Here is an 18,346-nt window from a genome sequence, read left to right on the forward strand (position 1 = left end):
GTAACGCTGTAGTATAAGGCCGACACATAACTCAGCATGATCAGGACAGACAGCAGCAGGTTCTTTCTTTGCAGCAGGAATGTGTTTCCAGGAATGGGTTTAGCAGCAGCTGTCTCATCCTCCTTTTGTCTGGGGGGAGGCATAGGTACCATCGCTCGCCCCACCCATACATGATCAGTGCCACACACACGCTGGGCTCCAGTCATCGGCAGCACCCAGCCGTCCTCTGCCCATCTGAGCACAGAAGCCAGTGAGGAGCCAGCTTGCCTTGGCCTGTGTCTGGAAGTGTCCACGGCTCTGCCGCTGCAATCAGTTCCCTTCCCCTGGGTGATGACTCAGTCACGGTCCCCGGCTGCTGCTGGGGTGCTCGTCGGCTGCCTCCAGTGCGCAGCCTGGATCATCGATCGCAGGTCAGGCTGCTGAATAAGCCTTTAGCTGCGATGCTTGGCTACATCACCAGAAAGGGGCTGACAGGCACCAGGGAGCACCGACACTGTCATCCAGCAGAGCCGAGTTTGTAGTCTGTTCTGAAGCCACCATGTGTTCTCGAGTTACACAGAACTGCAGGTAAACCTACCCCACAAAACGAATGCAGCTCTGCTTCATGTTTGAGGACTTGACATAGAAAATTAGATCCTGTAGCTTCATTAAAAACGTTCAGTAATCCGGTCCTATACAATGCAGATGTCTGGAGGGTGAGAAGATTTCAGGGCTTCCAGGGAGAGATGGGGTAGATAGATAGATTCTAGCAGGATGGACCACATGCATATATCTATCTACCTCATCTCTCCCTCGAAGCCCTGCATTCTTCTCCGCCTCCAGACATCTGCATTGTATAGGCCTAATTGTATAATGCCTAATTTTTGGGGCAAGTACTCCAGTGGCCTACAGTAAAATAGTTATCCAGTGACCGTCTAATGTACCTCCAGCCACATAATCACTTGTTCTTTTCTGTCCGGTGAATGCCTAATTTTTGGGGCCTGTACTCCCGTGGCCTAAAATAAAAATTTTCTAGGCTCCAGCAGGGCACATTTTTGAGAGTTTCCCTTTAAAACGCATAAAAATGGCCCCTGATTAAAATACATATTTTTTGTGGGAATTTTTGCCATTGATCCCCCTCTGGTATGTCACTGTCCATGTTGTGGGACTATTTGTGCACTTCTAGTAAGTATTTGGTGGCTGCAAATATAACCTGAAGGTTTTTCAGGTTAGCCTGCCATTAAAGTGAATGGGGCCTGCTGCGAACGCGCGGTTCGCGAACAATTGATCGTGAACGCCGATGTTCGTCCATCACTAGTTACAAACTCTCTCATGTCTTGGCATCACCGACCTGGTCCTCTCCTGGATCACATCACACCTCACAGACCAGATGTTTAGCGTCTCCCACTCCCGCACCACCTCCTTGTCTCATTCCCTCTCTGTATGTGTCCCGCAAGGCTCTGTCCTAGGACCCCTGCTCTTCTCTATCTACACTTTCGTCCTGGGACAGCTCATAGAGTCCCATGGTTTTCAGTATCACTTTTATGCTGACGACACACAAATCTACCTCTCTGGTCCAGACATCACCACCTTACTATCCAGAATCCCACAATGTCTATCTTCCATCTCCCGCATCCGCGCTTTCCTCAACTTTGAGTCTGCGAAAATGATTGTACATGCCCTCATCATCTCCCGCCTAGACTACTGCAACATTCTCCTCTGTGGCCTTCCATCGAGCACTCTCGCACCCCTCCAATCTATCCTCAACTCTGCTGCCGACTAATCCACCTCTCACCCTGTTACTCCTCTGCCAATCCCTTCACTGGCTCCTCATTGCCCAGAGAATTCAATTCAAAGTACTAACAAATACATACAAGGCCGTCCATAACCTGTCCCCTCCCTACATCTCTGAGCTACTTTCCCGATACATCCCCACACGCACTCTCCGATCCTCACAAGACCCCCTTCTCTCCTCTCCCGTGCATCCCCCACACTCTGGAACTCGCTGCCCCAACATATCAGACTCTCACCTACAGTGGAATCCTTCAAAAGAAACCTAAAAACCTACCTCTTCAGACAAGCCTACAACCAGTGACCCTGCTGCCTCTATACCGCCATGACATACTTCACCCGCACCTACTGTGTCCTTCTGCCATACCATGTAGATTGTAAGCCTCGCGGGCAGGGCCCTCTCTCCTTCTGTACCAGTTTGTAACTCGTCTTGTTTATGTTTAGTGCAATTTTCTGTATTATGTATGTGCACCGCTCCTCATATGTACAGCGCTACGGAATGAATGGTGCTTTAATAATAAATGATAAGAAGAAGACACCGGTATTATAGAAAGTGCATGCTGGTCAAGTTACACCTCTGGCTGGAGGAAAGGGGTTAGGTCAAGAATTTGGCATGGGGGGGGGTGCCTCAGGCAGCATAAAGGCTATGTGCTTCCCTGCCCCTGACCACAAAGCACCAAGGGAAGGGGGGACCCAAGCTAAACTCTTGCACCAGGACCTATGAGCCTTTAGCTATGCCCCTGCGTGGATGATATTTGCACTGAAGAGCTCAGTAAAGACTGTGTATTCCAATGTTAATCTCTTTTCTGGGTGTGTCCTGTCTCTGCACCTGCAAGGGCACCCCACCTTCCATCAGGGAGGAGACCCCGACCAGGGTGTGTGTCCCGGGGTGAATATTAACATCGGGTGCTCCCCCTCCTCACTGTAGGCCCGTGGCCGTATTGCTGCCTGCGGCGGGTCCGCAATACACGGGCACCGTGTGCACTCTGCATCACGGATGCAGACCCATTAACTTGAAAGGGTCCGCAATCACAGAGATCCGGAACGGAAACACGGATCGGAACCCCACGGAAGCACTACGGAGTGCTTCCGTGGTGTTTCTGTCCGTGCCTCCGCACCGCAAAAAAAAAGAACTTGCTCAATTTTTTTGCGGTGCGGACACATCACGGACCTATTCAAGCTGAATGGGTCTCGATCCGTCCCGCCTGCCGCGCAGACGTTGCCCGTGCATTTGGGACCGCAAATTGCAGCCCCCAATGCACGGAACGGATGCACAACGTTCGTGTGCAAGAGTGTGGGAGCAGGGCTGCTGCCACCATGAGTAATACCACCACCCTCTGACTACTACCACTTGCATCCTCCTCCTTGCCGGGTCACTGCCTAGACAGTGAAGACAACTCAAAAATAGCCGAATAGAAATATTTGGGTCCATGTAGGTACCAGAGTCCAGGTCCATCTGTGGCCATAGCAACACTGTGGATACACGACTAAAAGCAGCGCTGAGAATACTAAAAAGAACAATAGACTGTAATACAATAAGGGGATAATAATGCGATGAGAACGGCAGTCCCAGAAGGAAGAATCATCAGGAAGCACAATAGTCTAACATTAGAGGCATCCAGATGGAGACGGTAGTTTCTGTGGAAACCAGCACATGATTATCTGGAGGAAATGACACTTCCCTAACTCTTACCTACAGGACGCAAGATCCCGAAGAAATGAAACATCAGTCTGTATTGATGGATGGCATGGTGATCGTGCATGTGGTGATCAGGGGGCCCTTGGGGGTGTGCAACCTGTGCCCAGGGCATATCAGTACACAGAGGCTTCGGGCCACCACCAAGCAGTATTAATTGTACAGTAGTGTTATTAGCCATTGTATAGCGGTATTAATAGTTTATGTGTGGCGTTGTTACTTGGTCACTGTATGGTAGTATTGGAGCACTGCATGATAGTACTGGAGCACCGTATGGATGTGTTGGAGCACTGTATGGAAGTATTTTAATGCTATATGATAGTATTGGAGCACTCTATGAAAGTACTGAACCACTGTGCCCCCAGACAGTAGTTATGACCCCTTCGTGCCCCCACACAGAGTTATGCTCCCTTTGTGCACCCATACAGTAGTAATGTCCCCTTTGTGCTCTCAGACAGTAGTTATGACCCCTTTGTGCCCCCACACAGTAGTTATGCCCCCGTTGCACACCCATACAGTAGTAATGTCCCCTTTGTGCTCTCAGACAGTAGTTATGACCCCTTTGTGCCCCCACACAGTAGTTATGCCCCCGTTGCGCACCCATACAGTAGTAATGCCCCCGTTGTGCCCCCAGACAGTAGTTATGACCCCTTCGTGCCACCACACAGTAATTATGCCCCCTTTGTGCACCCATACAGTAGTAATGCCCCCTTTGTGCCCTCAGACAGTAGTTATGCCCCCTTTGTGCACCCATACAGTAGTAATGCCCCCTTTGTGCCCTCAGACAATAGTTATGACCCCTTCGTGCACCCACGCAGTAGTAACGCCCTCTTTGTGCCCCCAACAGTAATAACGCCCCCTTTGTGCCCTCACACAGTAGTTATGACCCCTTCGTGCCCCCACACAGTAGTTAGGACCCCTTTGTGCCCCCACACAGTAGTTATGCCCCCTTTGTGCCCCCATGCAGTAATAATGCCCCCTTTGTACCCCCACACAGCAGTTATGCCCCCTTTGTGTCTACCAAAACCAAGGCCAGTTGGGAGATAGGGTTTACAGGGCATGTATGGGATTGTATGAGTATGTGAGTGAAACTTATAAAATGAGACTGGTCAGTTATATCAATTTTTTTTATGTATTTTTCTTCTGTTTTTGGGAAATAGTGCCCCTCTTGGCCAGGTCTGGTACTGCAGCAAAAGCAATTTTTGAGTGTGAAAAAATGTTTCTAAACTTAATACAACTTTATCGCTAAAGGAAGTCATTGTAGTCTGCGGGGACCACTGAAATAGCAGTGCTGGAGTTTCGGAGGAATGAAGGGGTAACAATAGATGAGGAATTTCATTCCCTGCTCTTAGTTAAATTTTTATAAATCCTGGAATCAATGAGGGTGAAGGCTCAGACACTCCCATGGTACATAGGCAGAGCTTATAACATTGGAAGGGTCTGTTATATCAATTTTTGTATGTATTTTTCTTCTGTTTTTGGGAAATAGTGCCCCTCTTGGCCAGGTCTGGTACTGCAGCAAAAGCAATTTTTGAGTGTGAAAAAATGTTTCTAAACTTAATACAACTTTATCGCTAAAGGAAGTCATTGTAGTCTGCGGGGACCACTGAAATAGCAGTGCTGGAGTTTCGGAGGAATGAAGGGGTAACAATAGATGAGGAATTTCATTCCCTGCTCTTAGTTAAATTTTTATAAATCCTGGAATCAATGAGGGTGAAGGCTCAGACACTCCCATGGTACATAGGCAGAGCTTATAACATTGGAAGGGTCTGTTATATCAATTTTTGTATGTATTTTTCTGCTGTTTTTGGGCAATAGTGCCCCCCTGTCCACCATGGACAGGTCTGGTACTGCAGCTTGATGGCTGCAGAAAGTAAGCCGAGCCCGACAGGCACCACTGAAATAGCAGCTTGGGAGTCACGGGAGAATGAAGATGTGAGGATAGAAGAAAGATTGCATTTCATCCTGTTCCCTGCTCATGGCTACATTTTTGTAAATCCCATTCCCCCCACCCCCCTTAGTCCTCTCCAATGTACAGAAGTGTCTGTTCTATGACAGCGTTTTATCGGGATCTTTTTTTTTTTACGTAAAATATAAAATGAACTGAAAACTGCGTTCTTTTCTCCAGTCATGGCTGGAATACCAATGGACGATTTAACATAAAACCTCTAAATTGGATTTTGTGTCACCCGTCGCATCGGCACGCGCTTGGCCTGTGAAGTTTTACATATTGAAGCATTAAAGTGTTCGGCAAATAATAGTTATTCCTCCCTGAGGGTTCATAGTCATTAAATGAAGTATGCACAAAGATAAGGAGCTGAAGAAATGGACGACGGCAAAGCAATCTGTCTGTGTTCAGAACAACGTTCATTGGAATTTACTAAATATTTTACACTGAAAACGAATCAGAAAAATTCCGTCCGTGAGGCAGGTGGAGCTTATGACATGGGAGCGGCTTGGGATCTTAAAGGGATCCCGTCACCAGGAAATTTAGGCGCAGTCCTCTTGTAGGGTTAGCTCATCTGAATGTGATGATGCCTTTGACTTAGTGATCCGATAATTCATTCTGGTGAAAAGGACTTTTAATCCATATCCAAATGAGCAGTTAAGTGCACCAAAGGCGAGCCTAAGCCACTCTGTGCACCCTTCTTTTTCCTTCTTCTTCCCTCTCCCTTTTGCTTGCCAGGTCCTGGCATCTGCATAATCATCTCACCTGGTCCTGTCAATCAAGAAGGAGTGGGCTGGTAAAGGAAGTAGGAGGAGCAAAGAGTGCACAGAGTGGATTGGGACTGCCCCTAATGCACTTAACTGCTCATTTGCATATGGATTAAAAGTCCTTTTACTCTAGAATGAAGAAACAGATTCCTAAGGTATCATTACATTCAGCTGAGCTAGCCCTATACGGCACTTTGCCTGATTTATCAGTCAATTTTCTGTTTATTATTTATTTATTTTTTTGCTTTTTTTTTTTCAGAAACAGCACCACTCTTGTCCATAGTGTGACCCAGTGGTTCATTGCTTAAGGGCTTAAATTGTGCTGTATACAATACTTGTATCCCAAAGGCTGAATATGGAGAGTTGAGGATTAATGCTTCATAAAGATAGTTGTTGGGCTAGTCCCACCCTGTTTGGGGCAATGTCACGATCAGTGTGGTGGAAGGGGGGGGACTCCACACTGAACACAGGAGGGAAGGGGAACAGTAACTTGGCCCGGAAACTAGGAAAGAAACAGGTCACCTCCTAGGCAACCCTAATTCGGGTCCTGACTACCTATCAATAAGAATAGACCTTGAAGGTAGAAATATTCATAAGCAGGATACCTAGGCCCTGACTTCCCTATAAGGCCCTGGAATAAGTATAGGACCTGAGACAACCCATTCCTCACCAGATGGACGAATGGAAGTCTCTGTCTCAGGCCCAGAAACAACAGGGAATATAACAAATACAAACAAATGCGACACTTAACTTCTGTAGAGATGGAAGAGCAGGAACATCAGAGAGGATCTCACACCAGCTCAGCCAAACCCAAATGAAGCTATCAACTGCATAGTCAGAAGGGTCGGTGAGACTATAAAGGGTGGAAGTGATGACCACTGAGCAACAGCTGAGAAAGAGGAAGTGGTCATTAACCCTATCAACCCTGAATCAAGAGAAATCAAGGAGGCTGTTAGATTCCTCCACGCTCAGCCAACCTCCTTGATTTACCCACGTATCAGCTGTAATACCCTGCACAGCCTGCAGGGAGCAATATAACTGACTGTATATGGGACTACACTGCACCCCATTCAGTAACGTATTCATCACTGATTCATAAGCATTCAGATATGTAACCTGGGAGCGCCTCTAGCTGATCCTATTAACCCAGGTTAGTTAAGAACTATCTTCATGCACCATACACTCGCCATTAATGCCGCCACCTCCTTATTCTACCGCCTGCACTTTCCTTCTACTTCATTAATAAATATTTTACATAGAATTTTCCCTGAATCCATCCTTATGACCTTTCCTTTTAAAGACGCGGCAGGAACTGACTTCTTAATGCGGTGCCCTTATTGTCTAGGTACTTATCTGCTTCCTGGCAGGACACCTGTGCTGAAATCCTAATTCAGTCTATTAGGAAGAAGCCACCTGGGAAGCTCCTCGGGGCTTATAGCGGACAGTCACAGCCCCTTCTGTCTATAGCCAAGGATTCTTCAACATATCGGATGCAGGAATAACATTGTACAAAAAACATCATGAAAATCACATAGGTAATTTCATTACCGCCCAATGTGTGCTGCTGTAGATTGCTTGGCTGCAGTACCAGACACGGGTTCGGTTCCAAGGTACCACTTGGAACCGAACCCGAGTTCGGGAAATGTTTTTTTACAGTATAAATCAATTTCTGAAGTTCTTGCGAGACTTCGCAAAGTAATAACTTCGGCTCATTGGAGCCAATACATTCTAATACTGTACGGAGCGCTCGCTCCGTACAGTATTGAAACTAAGTTTTATGCGAATCGACTTCGGATTATTCATCCGAAGGCGATTCGCTCATCCCTAAATACAAGAAAACTTCCCAACTTGGCCAAGGTGTGAAAAGTCTCTCTCGCAGTAAATTCTCACTTTCAGTCTAGCACTACGGCGCCCGCTGTGGGGTGTAGACCTTAACAGATGGCCATCCTGTCTTAGTTATATGGTAGGTCACCTAAGGCTTTTCCCAAACCAAATGCAGTGAAGTCCATAGCCTACGTTCATTCCTTACGTTCACTGACGTGCATGTCCACGCACTGTTCCTTTTGTAATGGTCCTCAACCTTCAGTAAAGTTCAATGGTCTGACTCTTTGATATGTACGACACTTATGTCATCTTCTGCCATGTCTCTGCACTTGTACTTTTTAAAATCTCTTAAAGGGATTGTCCATCTTCAGGGGACCCTCCCACATTGCTGGACCTGCGGAGGGAAGCATGCTCATCTACTGCTGGGTTCCGGCTCCTTTGGACTCCCCCAATTGGTTTCTGGTCCCGTTTATCAACATCCAGTTTGACATAAGTCACGTGTGCCACACATTCATTGGCTAAAGTGGCACACGTGACCGCTGGGGATCGAAGGAGCCGAAGAGGGTAAGTATGCTTCCCTCCATAGGTCCAGCAACATAGGGGGATCTGGCTGAAAGGCCCCCTCGAAGGTGGACAACCCCTTTAAGACGGATTTATCCACTGGTTTCTCCAGAATGATACATTGTTACCTGCACTGATACATTGCTGGAATAGCTCTTTTACGGCCGCCTCCGCTGTGCCCAGGAGATGGGGATACGTATAACATAATGTCCCTGGGGCTATATACTGAGTCTATCAAACAGCACATTAACAGGCAGGCGCAGGCACCAGCATCCTGCGCATAATCCCGCCATGTGAAGTGAGTGCTCCTACATGTAATCTTATATGCTCAGGACTAATTGAATTCTATTCAATAAAAATTCCCGTCTTAAGTGGCTGCTTTGTGCCTGCAGATGTCAGGTCGCCTTAGAAGAATTGATTTATAGACTCCCCACAGATCGCCCGCCTCTCGCCATATCAGTAAACAAGACTTCTAGAAGATTCCTCACAGGGCAATGTAGAGCATGGCATTTACCTTCAGGAATTGATTACCACGGGAAGCCATATTGATTCCTGGAAGGTAACAGTTCACTTAAGGTTCCGTCCTGCGCAAATTATTAGAGATTCGGCTAATGAACAGAAACCTCTTTATTATAAGCCATGGAAATTCTGGGAAATTGGATCCATACTTTCAGGTACTGTACGGCACTTCATTTTAAGCACTGATGTGGCCGATTTTATGATACTATTATGTATGCGCTATTTCATTGCTTTATTTGGGCGCTGATAATACCGTTATGGGCTCTATATAGGACAATATTATGTGTAGTGCCCAGAAGTAAGGATGTTTGTGGATAATTGCTCCTATTGCTGCTATGCAAAACCATCAAATCACTACTTTATTGGACTTGGAAGGGTTAAATTGCACTGCGATTTATGCTGTTGTGTACACTTTACTGTTTCATATTGTCGAACTGCATTTCATATGTTTATTGTAAAATAGTCTGTTCATTTTCACTATTATTGCACTGTATTTGCACTGTGGAAAGAGTTAATGCACAGCCGGCTTATACTCATATGACTTTATACGTATGCAAAGTTTTGGAGGGAAAAACAGACACACTGACCTTTCAACTGTCTGGTTTAGCTGTGATATTTATGTCTGGAAAAACTGCTTAATCATTCCCATAGACTTGCGTTGAAACTCTATACAAGTCTATGGTAGATAAAAACAATTACGATGTTGCTGTTTGGGCTGTGCTTCTCCACTTCATCCCTCCCACTAGAAGGCTCTAGTTTAATTAGAAACTATAAAACCAGGGAGCCAGCCTTCTGAAAGACAGAGGGACAGGCCTTTTCCTCAGCATCAAACCCTTTTGCACTTGAGTTCCTCCAGTAAAGAAGCTCACTGGTTTACAGCAGACCCTGACTCTCTGGACTTATTTCCCATTGGGGTGCACCATGCCTTACCATACCTTCCGGAGAGTAGCAACATGTGGTGACACCTTGACGGTGTCCAGGCGTAGCGTTGGGGCCACCGTAAACCCAGCCATGCATGTATACAATACATCAAGATTTTATTTGGGCACTGATAGTGCTTGTATGGGTTGACTACATGGAACTATTATGTAGGAACTACATGGTAGTTGAATTTGGGCACTGATAGTGCTGTTATGTGCACAATATAGCGGCTGACTACATGACACTTTTTGGCCAATAGTGGTACTTTTACATGCTCACTGTATTTATTTATTTTATATAGCACTACTATATTCCACAGTGCTTTACAGACATTATCATCCAACTGTCCCCATTGGGGCTCACAATCTAAGGACCCTATTAGTATGTCTTTGGAGTGTGGGAGGAAAACCACACAAACACAGGGAGAACATACAAACTCCATGCAGATGTTGCCCTTGGTTGGATTTGAACCTAGGACCCCAGCACTGCAAGGCAACATTGCTAACCACTGAGCCACCATGCTGAGTACTGAGTACTGCTGTAGTACTGTATGACCCTATTATGTAGGGATTAGTGTTGGGCGAGCATGCTCGGCCGAATATTGAGTGTGCTCGAGCGCGAGTATTTAAATCTAATATAGCCTCTATTTCAGAAAAGTTTCTGGCGGGATTCAAACTCACAACCTTCTACATTACAGAATGTCAACCACTACACTAAAGAGCTGCATGGCCAGTTACTTTAAAAAATATATAAATTAATTATTAATAATAATAATAATAATAACAATAACAATAATAATAATAATAATAATAATAATATGAAACTTCTGCTGTATAGAAATACTTACTAGTAGTGAGTATTCCTATACAGCAGAAGTCAAATTATATATATATTTTTTGGTTTGCAACTGGCTATATAGTGTAGTGGTTAAGATTCTTGCCTTTAATGTAGAAGGTTGTGAGTTCAAATCCCACCAGAAACATTTCAGAAATATAAATTTAATTTAGCCTCTATTTTTTTTAGTAATTGTAAAAACTGTGTAATTACTATATATATATACAGTACAGACCAAAAGTTTGGACACACCTTCTCATTCAAAGAGTTTTCTTTATTTTCATGACTATGAAAATTGTAGATTCACACTGAAGGCATCAAAACTATGAATTAACACATATGGAATTATATACATAACAAACAAGTGTGAAACAACTGAAAATATGTCATATTCTAGGTTCTTCAAAGTAGCCACCTTTTGCTTTGATTACTGCTTTGCACACTCTTGGCATTCTCTTGATGAGCTTCAAGAGGTAGTCCCCTGAAATGGTTTTCACTTCATAGGTGTGCCCTGTCAGGTTTAATAAGTGGGATTTCTTGCCTTATAAATGGGGTTGGGAGCATCAGTTGCGTTGAGGAGAAGTCAGGTGGATACACAGCTGATAGTCCGACTGAATAGACTGTTAGAATTTGTATTATAGCAAGAAAAAAGCAGCTAAGTAAAGAAAAACGAGTGGCCATCATTACTTTAAGAAATAAAGGTCAGTCAGTCAGCCGAAAAATTGGGAAAACTTTGAAAGTAAGGGCTATTTGACCATGAAGGAGAGTGATGGGGTGCTGCGCCAGATGACCTGGCCTCCACAGTCACCGGACCTGAACCCAATCGAGATGGTTTGGGGTTAGCTGGACCGCAGAGTGAAGGCAAAAGGGCCAACAAGTGCTAAGCATCTCTGGGAACTCCTTCAAGACTGTTGGAAGACCATTTCAGGGGACTACCTCTTGAAGCTCATCAAGAGAATGCCAAGAGTGTGCAAAGCAGTAATCAAAGCAAAAGGTGGCTACTTTGAAGAACCTAGAATATTACATATTTTCAGTTGTTTCACACTTGTTTGTTATGTATATAATTCCACATGTGTTAATTCATAGTTTTGATGCCTTTATAGTCATGAAAATAAAGAAAAATCTTTGAATGAGAAGGTGTGTCCAAACTTTTGGTCTGTACTGTATATATATATATATATATATATATATATATATAATCATACTTCTGATATATGTGAATGCATAATATGTGGGAAACTACTACTGATGTTTTAGCCATAATATATTTACATATATTATAATATATTATATATTCTAAAAATATAATAATATATGTAAATATATTATGGCTAAAAACATATATATGTTTAAAAATAAATATAGCCTCTATTTCTGATGGGATTCAAACTCACAACCTTCTACATTATAGCCAAGAATCTTAACTACTACACTATAGAGCTGCATGGCCAGTAACTTAAAAAAATAAAATTAATAAATGAGACTTCTGCTGTATATGAATTTTTACTAGTAGCAGTCTCATATTTTATAATTTTTTAACAACTGGCCATGCAGCTCTATCGTGTAGTGGATAAGATTCTTGGCTGTAATGTAGAAGGTTGTGAGTTTGAATCCCACCAGAAACTTTTCAGAAATAGAGGCTAAATTATATTTAAATACACTGGGTGTCCCCAAGCACTGACTCCATATATGGACATAGCTATATATGGAGTTAGAGCAGGAACTCCTAAGCCGAACTAGAGTCCCGACACCATCCCCTCTTCAGAGCAGGAGGTGCCTGGTTTAATGCTCGGGTTCTCCCATTGCTCAGGTGCTCTGTAGAGCACTCTACTTCTGTAGAGCACCCGAGCATTGGGGCCCCCACCAATCACAAGAATGGGTGCCCCGTGGCTCCTGCAGCCCCCCTGAAATAAACAGAACGTCCAGTCGGGCATGCATGTGGCCGCTCCCTTAATTTCTATTGGAATTCCGGAGATAGTTGAGCGCTGTACTCAGATATCTCAGGAATCCTACTTCGTTCAATTCAGGGGAGCTGCAGGGGGTACAGAGCCTTGTGATCAGTGATCAGAGGGGGTCCCAGCGTTAGGACCCCCAGAGATCTAATAGTTATCTCCCATCCTGTGGATCTCCCTCTGCCACCTTTTCACAAGAGGCACAGTGGTCTGCACAGCAGCTGTATACACAAAACAGTACATCTTATTCGATAGGGTTTGCAATGTTCCTTGATTTTATTTTTATCTTAAATGCATCAAAGCAATAAAAATGAGTTAAATGGGTGGACATGGCAATTTATGTCGCATTGGAGAACAGAAAATATTGTTTGCATTGAGGCAAAAATTCTACGGCATGTCCAAAATCCTTTGTTATTTTATGCATGAAGCTGTGGTTACAGAAAGTAAATGTGCTTAAAATGATGGATTCTCCATATAATGATATTGATTCCCAGGGACTGTGTTGTCGGAGAGCACATTACCCCTAATCCTCGCGTCCTGGGGCTGCACTATCTTTCCTATTTCATGATAAATGAGCGGCTCATATCTCTTTTTTTCCATTGGCCGCTTTGATCAGTAGCGTTCAGGCTCCTTATTCAAAACAATATTTGATATAACAAATCCTTGATTTCTTTTGCATTGGCTATTTTATTTCTCGCCGCACCGGATAAAAGCATCTGAGAGACTATTATACGATTACAAAATCAATGGTCATTTATCCGTTAAGATTTCTATAAAATAGAGATTATTCCCACTGTAAGCATTTATACAGCTGGAACTAGAAAATAAGCCCAGGATACTGATGAGGTGCCACTGGCTTATGGTTAAAAGATCGCTTACGGTTATGCCTTTTACATGGTTATAGCAATGACTACATTTTTCAAACCAGACCCGGGATCTGAATTTATTTGTAATTGCATGTAATAAAAAATGTATTATAGCCACTGAGTTATTCACTGAAATCTATCTGCATAGCGCCACCTGCAATAGACCACTGATATTAAGGACATTGTAAATGATACAGAGCTCCAAATCCCCTGAACAGACATGCAATGAAATTATAACCTTCTGGGTGCCTTCAGCCACCACTAGAGGGAGCTCACTGGAGACAGATTTATTACGAGCTCTATAAATGTGCAGGAAGTGAGCTCCCTCTAGTGGTGGCTGCAGGTAGTCAGGATTTCATCAGACCAGAGAGACAAAGCCCTTTCACAAAAGTAATCCTGCTCACAATCAGCTGTTAGCTGCGGTGAAGCTGCTACATTTTAAAAAAACTGGTGCAGAGGCCATTTGCTTTGAATAATGCCTTTTCATTGGAAGGGATCCAGGACAATAAGCTGTTCAAAGGGTGTCCGGTTGCTGAGAACCCCAGCTGTGGGGGAATTCTGCAGCAAGTGTTTAGCTTCCCTGCAGCACCTCCACAGGAGAAATGAAGTATTACACAGTTGTCATTTAAACTAATAGGCTGTCCATGTGATATGCTTTTGTGTTGAGTTATCCAGAGTAATAGATGTTCTTTGCTTTCACTCTACTCTGGTTAATACTGAATGACCCCGAACAGTATAGTAGCCCCCTTCCCCCCATTAACTCTGAATCCCTACAGGATTTTTGGTTTTCCATACTAGACAATAGAGAATTTTTGGATGTTTTTTTTTATAAAATACACAGAAAATATGTACTTGCCATAAAGGGGAACAGTTCAACATATATGCATTATACTGTATTTGCTTATAGTTACAGTTAATTTCCACCTTTTAATACTATGCAACTTTTCCGACTAACATTCTGTGCTAAATAATTTCATTGTATATCTTTGTAGATGTTGAAATCTCAGTTTTCTGATACAGAGCTTCAATTCCACTGCATAAAAATAAAGGTAAATGACAAAATACTGATCTGACTTCAGCCACCACTAGAGGGAGCTCCAGAGCTTACTGCATACTCTTATATTAGAATATGTAGCCAGTATGCAATAAGCCAAAAGACTCCCCTTAGTGGTGATTGTTGGTAACCCGAATTTTATCATGTAAACATGGTAAAACAGAGTTACAAAAAATGTTTTAAGATTATATTAAGAAAAAAACATATCTAGTAGTGTTGATCGAGCACCAAAGTGCTCGGGGGCTCGAGTAGAACAGTTTGGGATGCACAATGGAAGTCAATGGGAGAACCAGAGCATTAAACCAGGCACCCCCTGCTCTGAAGAGGGGAGGGTGTCTGGTTCATAGGAAAAGGTCAGAAATTGATGGAAACACCACCAAAATGGTTCGGGAGCAGCATGGGGAGGATGTCTGGATGCATCTTGGACTCCCAGGTCGTTGCTGGGAACGATGTTGTCCGAGTAGTACGCCACTTTTACAGACAATAATACACCTAAAACCGAAGATAAAATTGATTTTAGCGAAAAAATTGTTAGGAAACATTCTTTCCTGTATATTTACTTGTATATAAAGTGCAAGTGCTGCAAAAAATTACAAGCAAGAGGCACTCCGATACAACCTGTATATCACATAAAGGAGGGCCTCATTCACATTGTGGTACAATTGTTCAGGTAGTGGGACTCCTACACTCATAAAGCCTATGCACTGAGGGAAAGGGCTGCCAAAAATTACAAGGAACCGGCACTCCGATACAACCTTTATTACACATAAAGGAGGGCATCATACACACCCTTGAAAATTATGATTGATGGCCTGCTGGTGACCCTCAAAAACATTAGGGGCGAGAGCCTGCTGCTGATCTGACCATCTAAAACATTAGAGGCAGGGGCGTAGCTATAGGGGAAGCAGGGGAAGCGGCTGCTTTGGGGCCCTGACCCAGAAGAGGCCCATCCAGGAGGAGGAGGACTAAAAGATTTTGTCAGGGCCTCCTCAACAGTATTACACAATGAAATTATATACAGTGGCAGTATAGACGGATGGAACAGCTGCCGGGCCTGGTCTGAGAGAGCGATCTTTACTAGCCACAGAAATGGGGGCGGCATGAAAGCAAGGGGTTGAGAAAAAATTACTGGGGGAGGGGGGCCCCATTCAAAAATTAGCTGTGGGGTCCAGTCATTTCTAGCTACGCCACTGATTAAAGGTAAGGGTCTGCCGCTGAGCTGACCCTCTAAAACATTAGGGGCGAGTGCCTGCTGGTGACCCTCCAAAACATTATGGGTGAGGGTCTGCTGCTGAGCTGACACTCTAAAACATTAGGAGCGAGGGCAGCCTAATAAGCATATTGCTATGATGGAGGAGGAGGATGAGAAAAGGAAGATTGGACCATATACCCTTGTTTGTGGTGGAAGGGGTGCAGGGAATACAGTGTATTCAATACACCATAAAAGCCACATGTAAAGTGCCTTCATGTTCAGCCGCTTTCCTCTGGTGGAGTAGAGAAGTCAGGGGCAATACAGGCTTTGTTCATTTTGATAAGAGTCAACCGGTCAGCATTTTCAGTTGACAGGCGGATGCGCTTATCAGTTATTATGCCACCAGCAGCACTAAATACCCGCTCTGACAAAAAGCTGGCGGCAGGGCAGGCCAGCACCTCCAAGGTGTAGAGCGCGAGTTCGTGCCACGTGTCCAGCTTCGACACCCAGTAGTTGTAAGGCACAGAGGGATCATTGAGGACGCTGACACGGTCTGCTATGTACTCCTTCACCATCTTCCAAAACTTTTCCCTCCTTGTGACACTAGGCCACGCATCAGGGTGAGGGTGCTGGCGGGGTGTCAGGAAACTGTCCCAGGCCTTGGAGAGTGTTGCCCTGCCTCTGTTGGAACTGCTGTGTGTTCCCCTCGTCTCCCCTCCTCGGTTGCCCAAGGAACTACGTACTCTGCCGCCAGCGTTGTCAGCTGGAAATTTTGGGAGCAATTTTTCCACAAGGACCTTCTGGTATTGCACCATTTTGCTCGTCCTCTTCACCAAATTAATGAGAGATGAGAAGTTCTCTTTGTACCGGGGGTCGAGAAGGGTGAACAGCCAGTAATCAGTGTTGGCCAAAATGCGTATAACGCGAGGGTCACAGGAAAGGCAGCCTAACATGAAGTCAGCCATGTGTGCCAGAGTCCCAACAGACAAGACTTCGCTGTCCTCATCAGGAGGATGACTCTCGTTCTCCTCCTCCTCTTCGACCCATCCACGCTGAACAGATGGAATTAAACTTCCATTGGTACTACCCTCTGTAGCGGAGGCAACCGTCTCCAGCTTCTCATCATCATCCAATTCGCGTTGAGAAGACGAACTGAGGGTGGTCTGGCTATCACCCTGTGTACTGTCTTCCCCCATTTCCACCTCTTCCACATGCAAAGCGTCGCCTTCATTGTGAGCAGCGAGCGTTTAAATAGACACAGAAGTGGGATGGTTACGCTGATAATAGCATCGCCGCTAACCATCTGTGTTGATTCCTCAAAGTTGCGGAAAACCTCACAGAGGTCAGACATCCATGCCCACTCGTTGCTTGTGAATAGCGGAAGCTGACTGGAAAGGTGACGACCATGTTGCAGCTGGTATTCCACTACTGCCCTCTGCTGCTCATAAAGTCTGGACAACATGTGGAACGTTGAATTTCAGCGCGTGCTCACGTCGCACAACAGTTGGTGAGCTGGCAATTGCAAGCGCTGCTGCAGCGTTGACAGACCGGTGGCAGCTGTAGATGACTTTCGGAAATGTGCACACATGCGGCGCACCTTCACCAATAGCTCAGGCAAATTGGGGTAGCTTTTAAGAAACCGCTGAACCGCTAAGTTGAACACGTGGGCTAGGCATGGTATGTGTGTAAGCTTGCCGAGCTCCAAAGCCGCCACCAAGTTACGCCCATTATCAGACACAACCATGCAGGGCCGATCCTAGGGTCACAGGCGCCTGGGTGCAGAAATATTTCTGGCGCCCCCACATGGGCGTGGTTATCTTACTAACTCCTCCCCTTTACAATGTTTCTATGGCAACAACTTCAGCCCCACGAATCGGCGGCTCGGCTGCTCGGCTTAAAAAAAAAAAAAAGTCAAAAAAAAAAAAGTCCCGGCGGCTCGCTCGGCCAGGGCCAGACTGGGGATAAAAACCAGCCCTGGAAAAAGTTGCACACCAGCCCCACAGCATTGCGTCATTATTTACTTGTTTATAATAGGAGAAAGCATTCATTTTAAAACACGTGTGTAAACACGAATATGAACTTTGCCCCACGATAGCTCTTTTGTAGAACCCCCATAAAAACTTACAGTTACTTGACTTGGCCCTTGGGGATCTCGGACGCCACTTCAACACTTTGGCCCGGGGCTCGGCGGAGCTGATGTTGTGCTTTAACCTAATGAGAAAGATTTCATAATAAGGATTTGGAGAAAGGGCAGAGGGATAGCAGAGCAGGGAGAGGCTGGTGCTGCTACTAGGGGGTCATACCATGGGGGAGTAATAAAGCCCACCATAATGCCCCCCCAGTAGTAATAATTCTCCTTATAATATGCAAAACATTTGTAATGCCCCCAGTTGAGCTAATGTTCCCATAATGTGCCAATATAAAATACCCCTTCTCAGTGCC

The sequence above is a fragment of the Bufo bufo genome, chromosome 9 (genome assembly GCF_905171765.1).
Source record: "Bufo bufo chromosome 9, aBufBuf1.1, whole genome shotgun sequence".
NCBI lineage: Eukaryota > Metazoa > Chordata > Amphibia > Anura > Bufonidae > Bufo > Bufo bufo.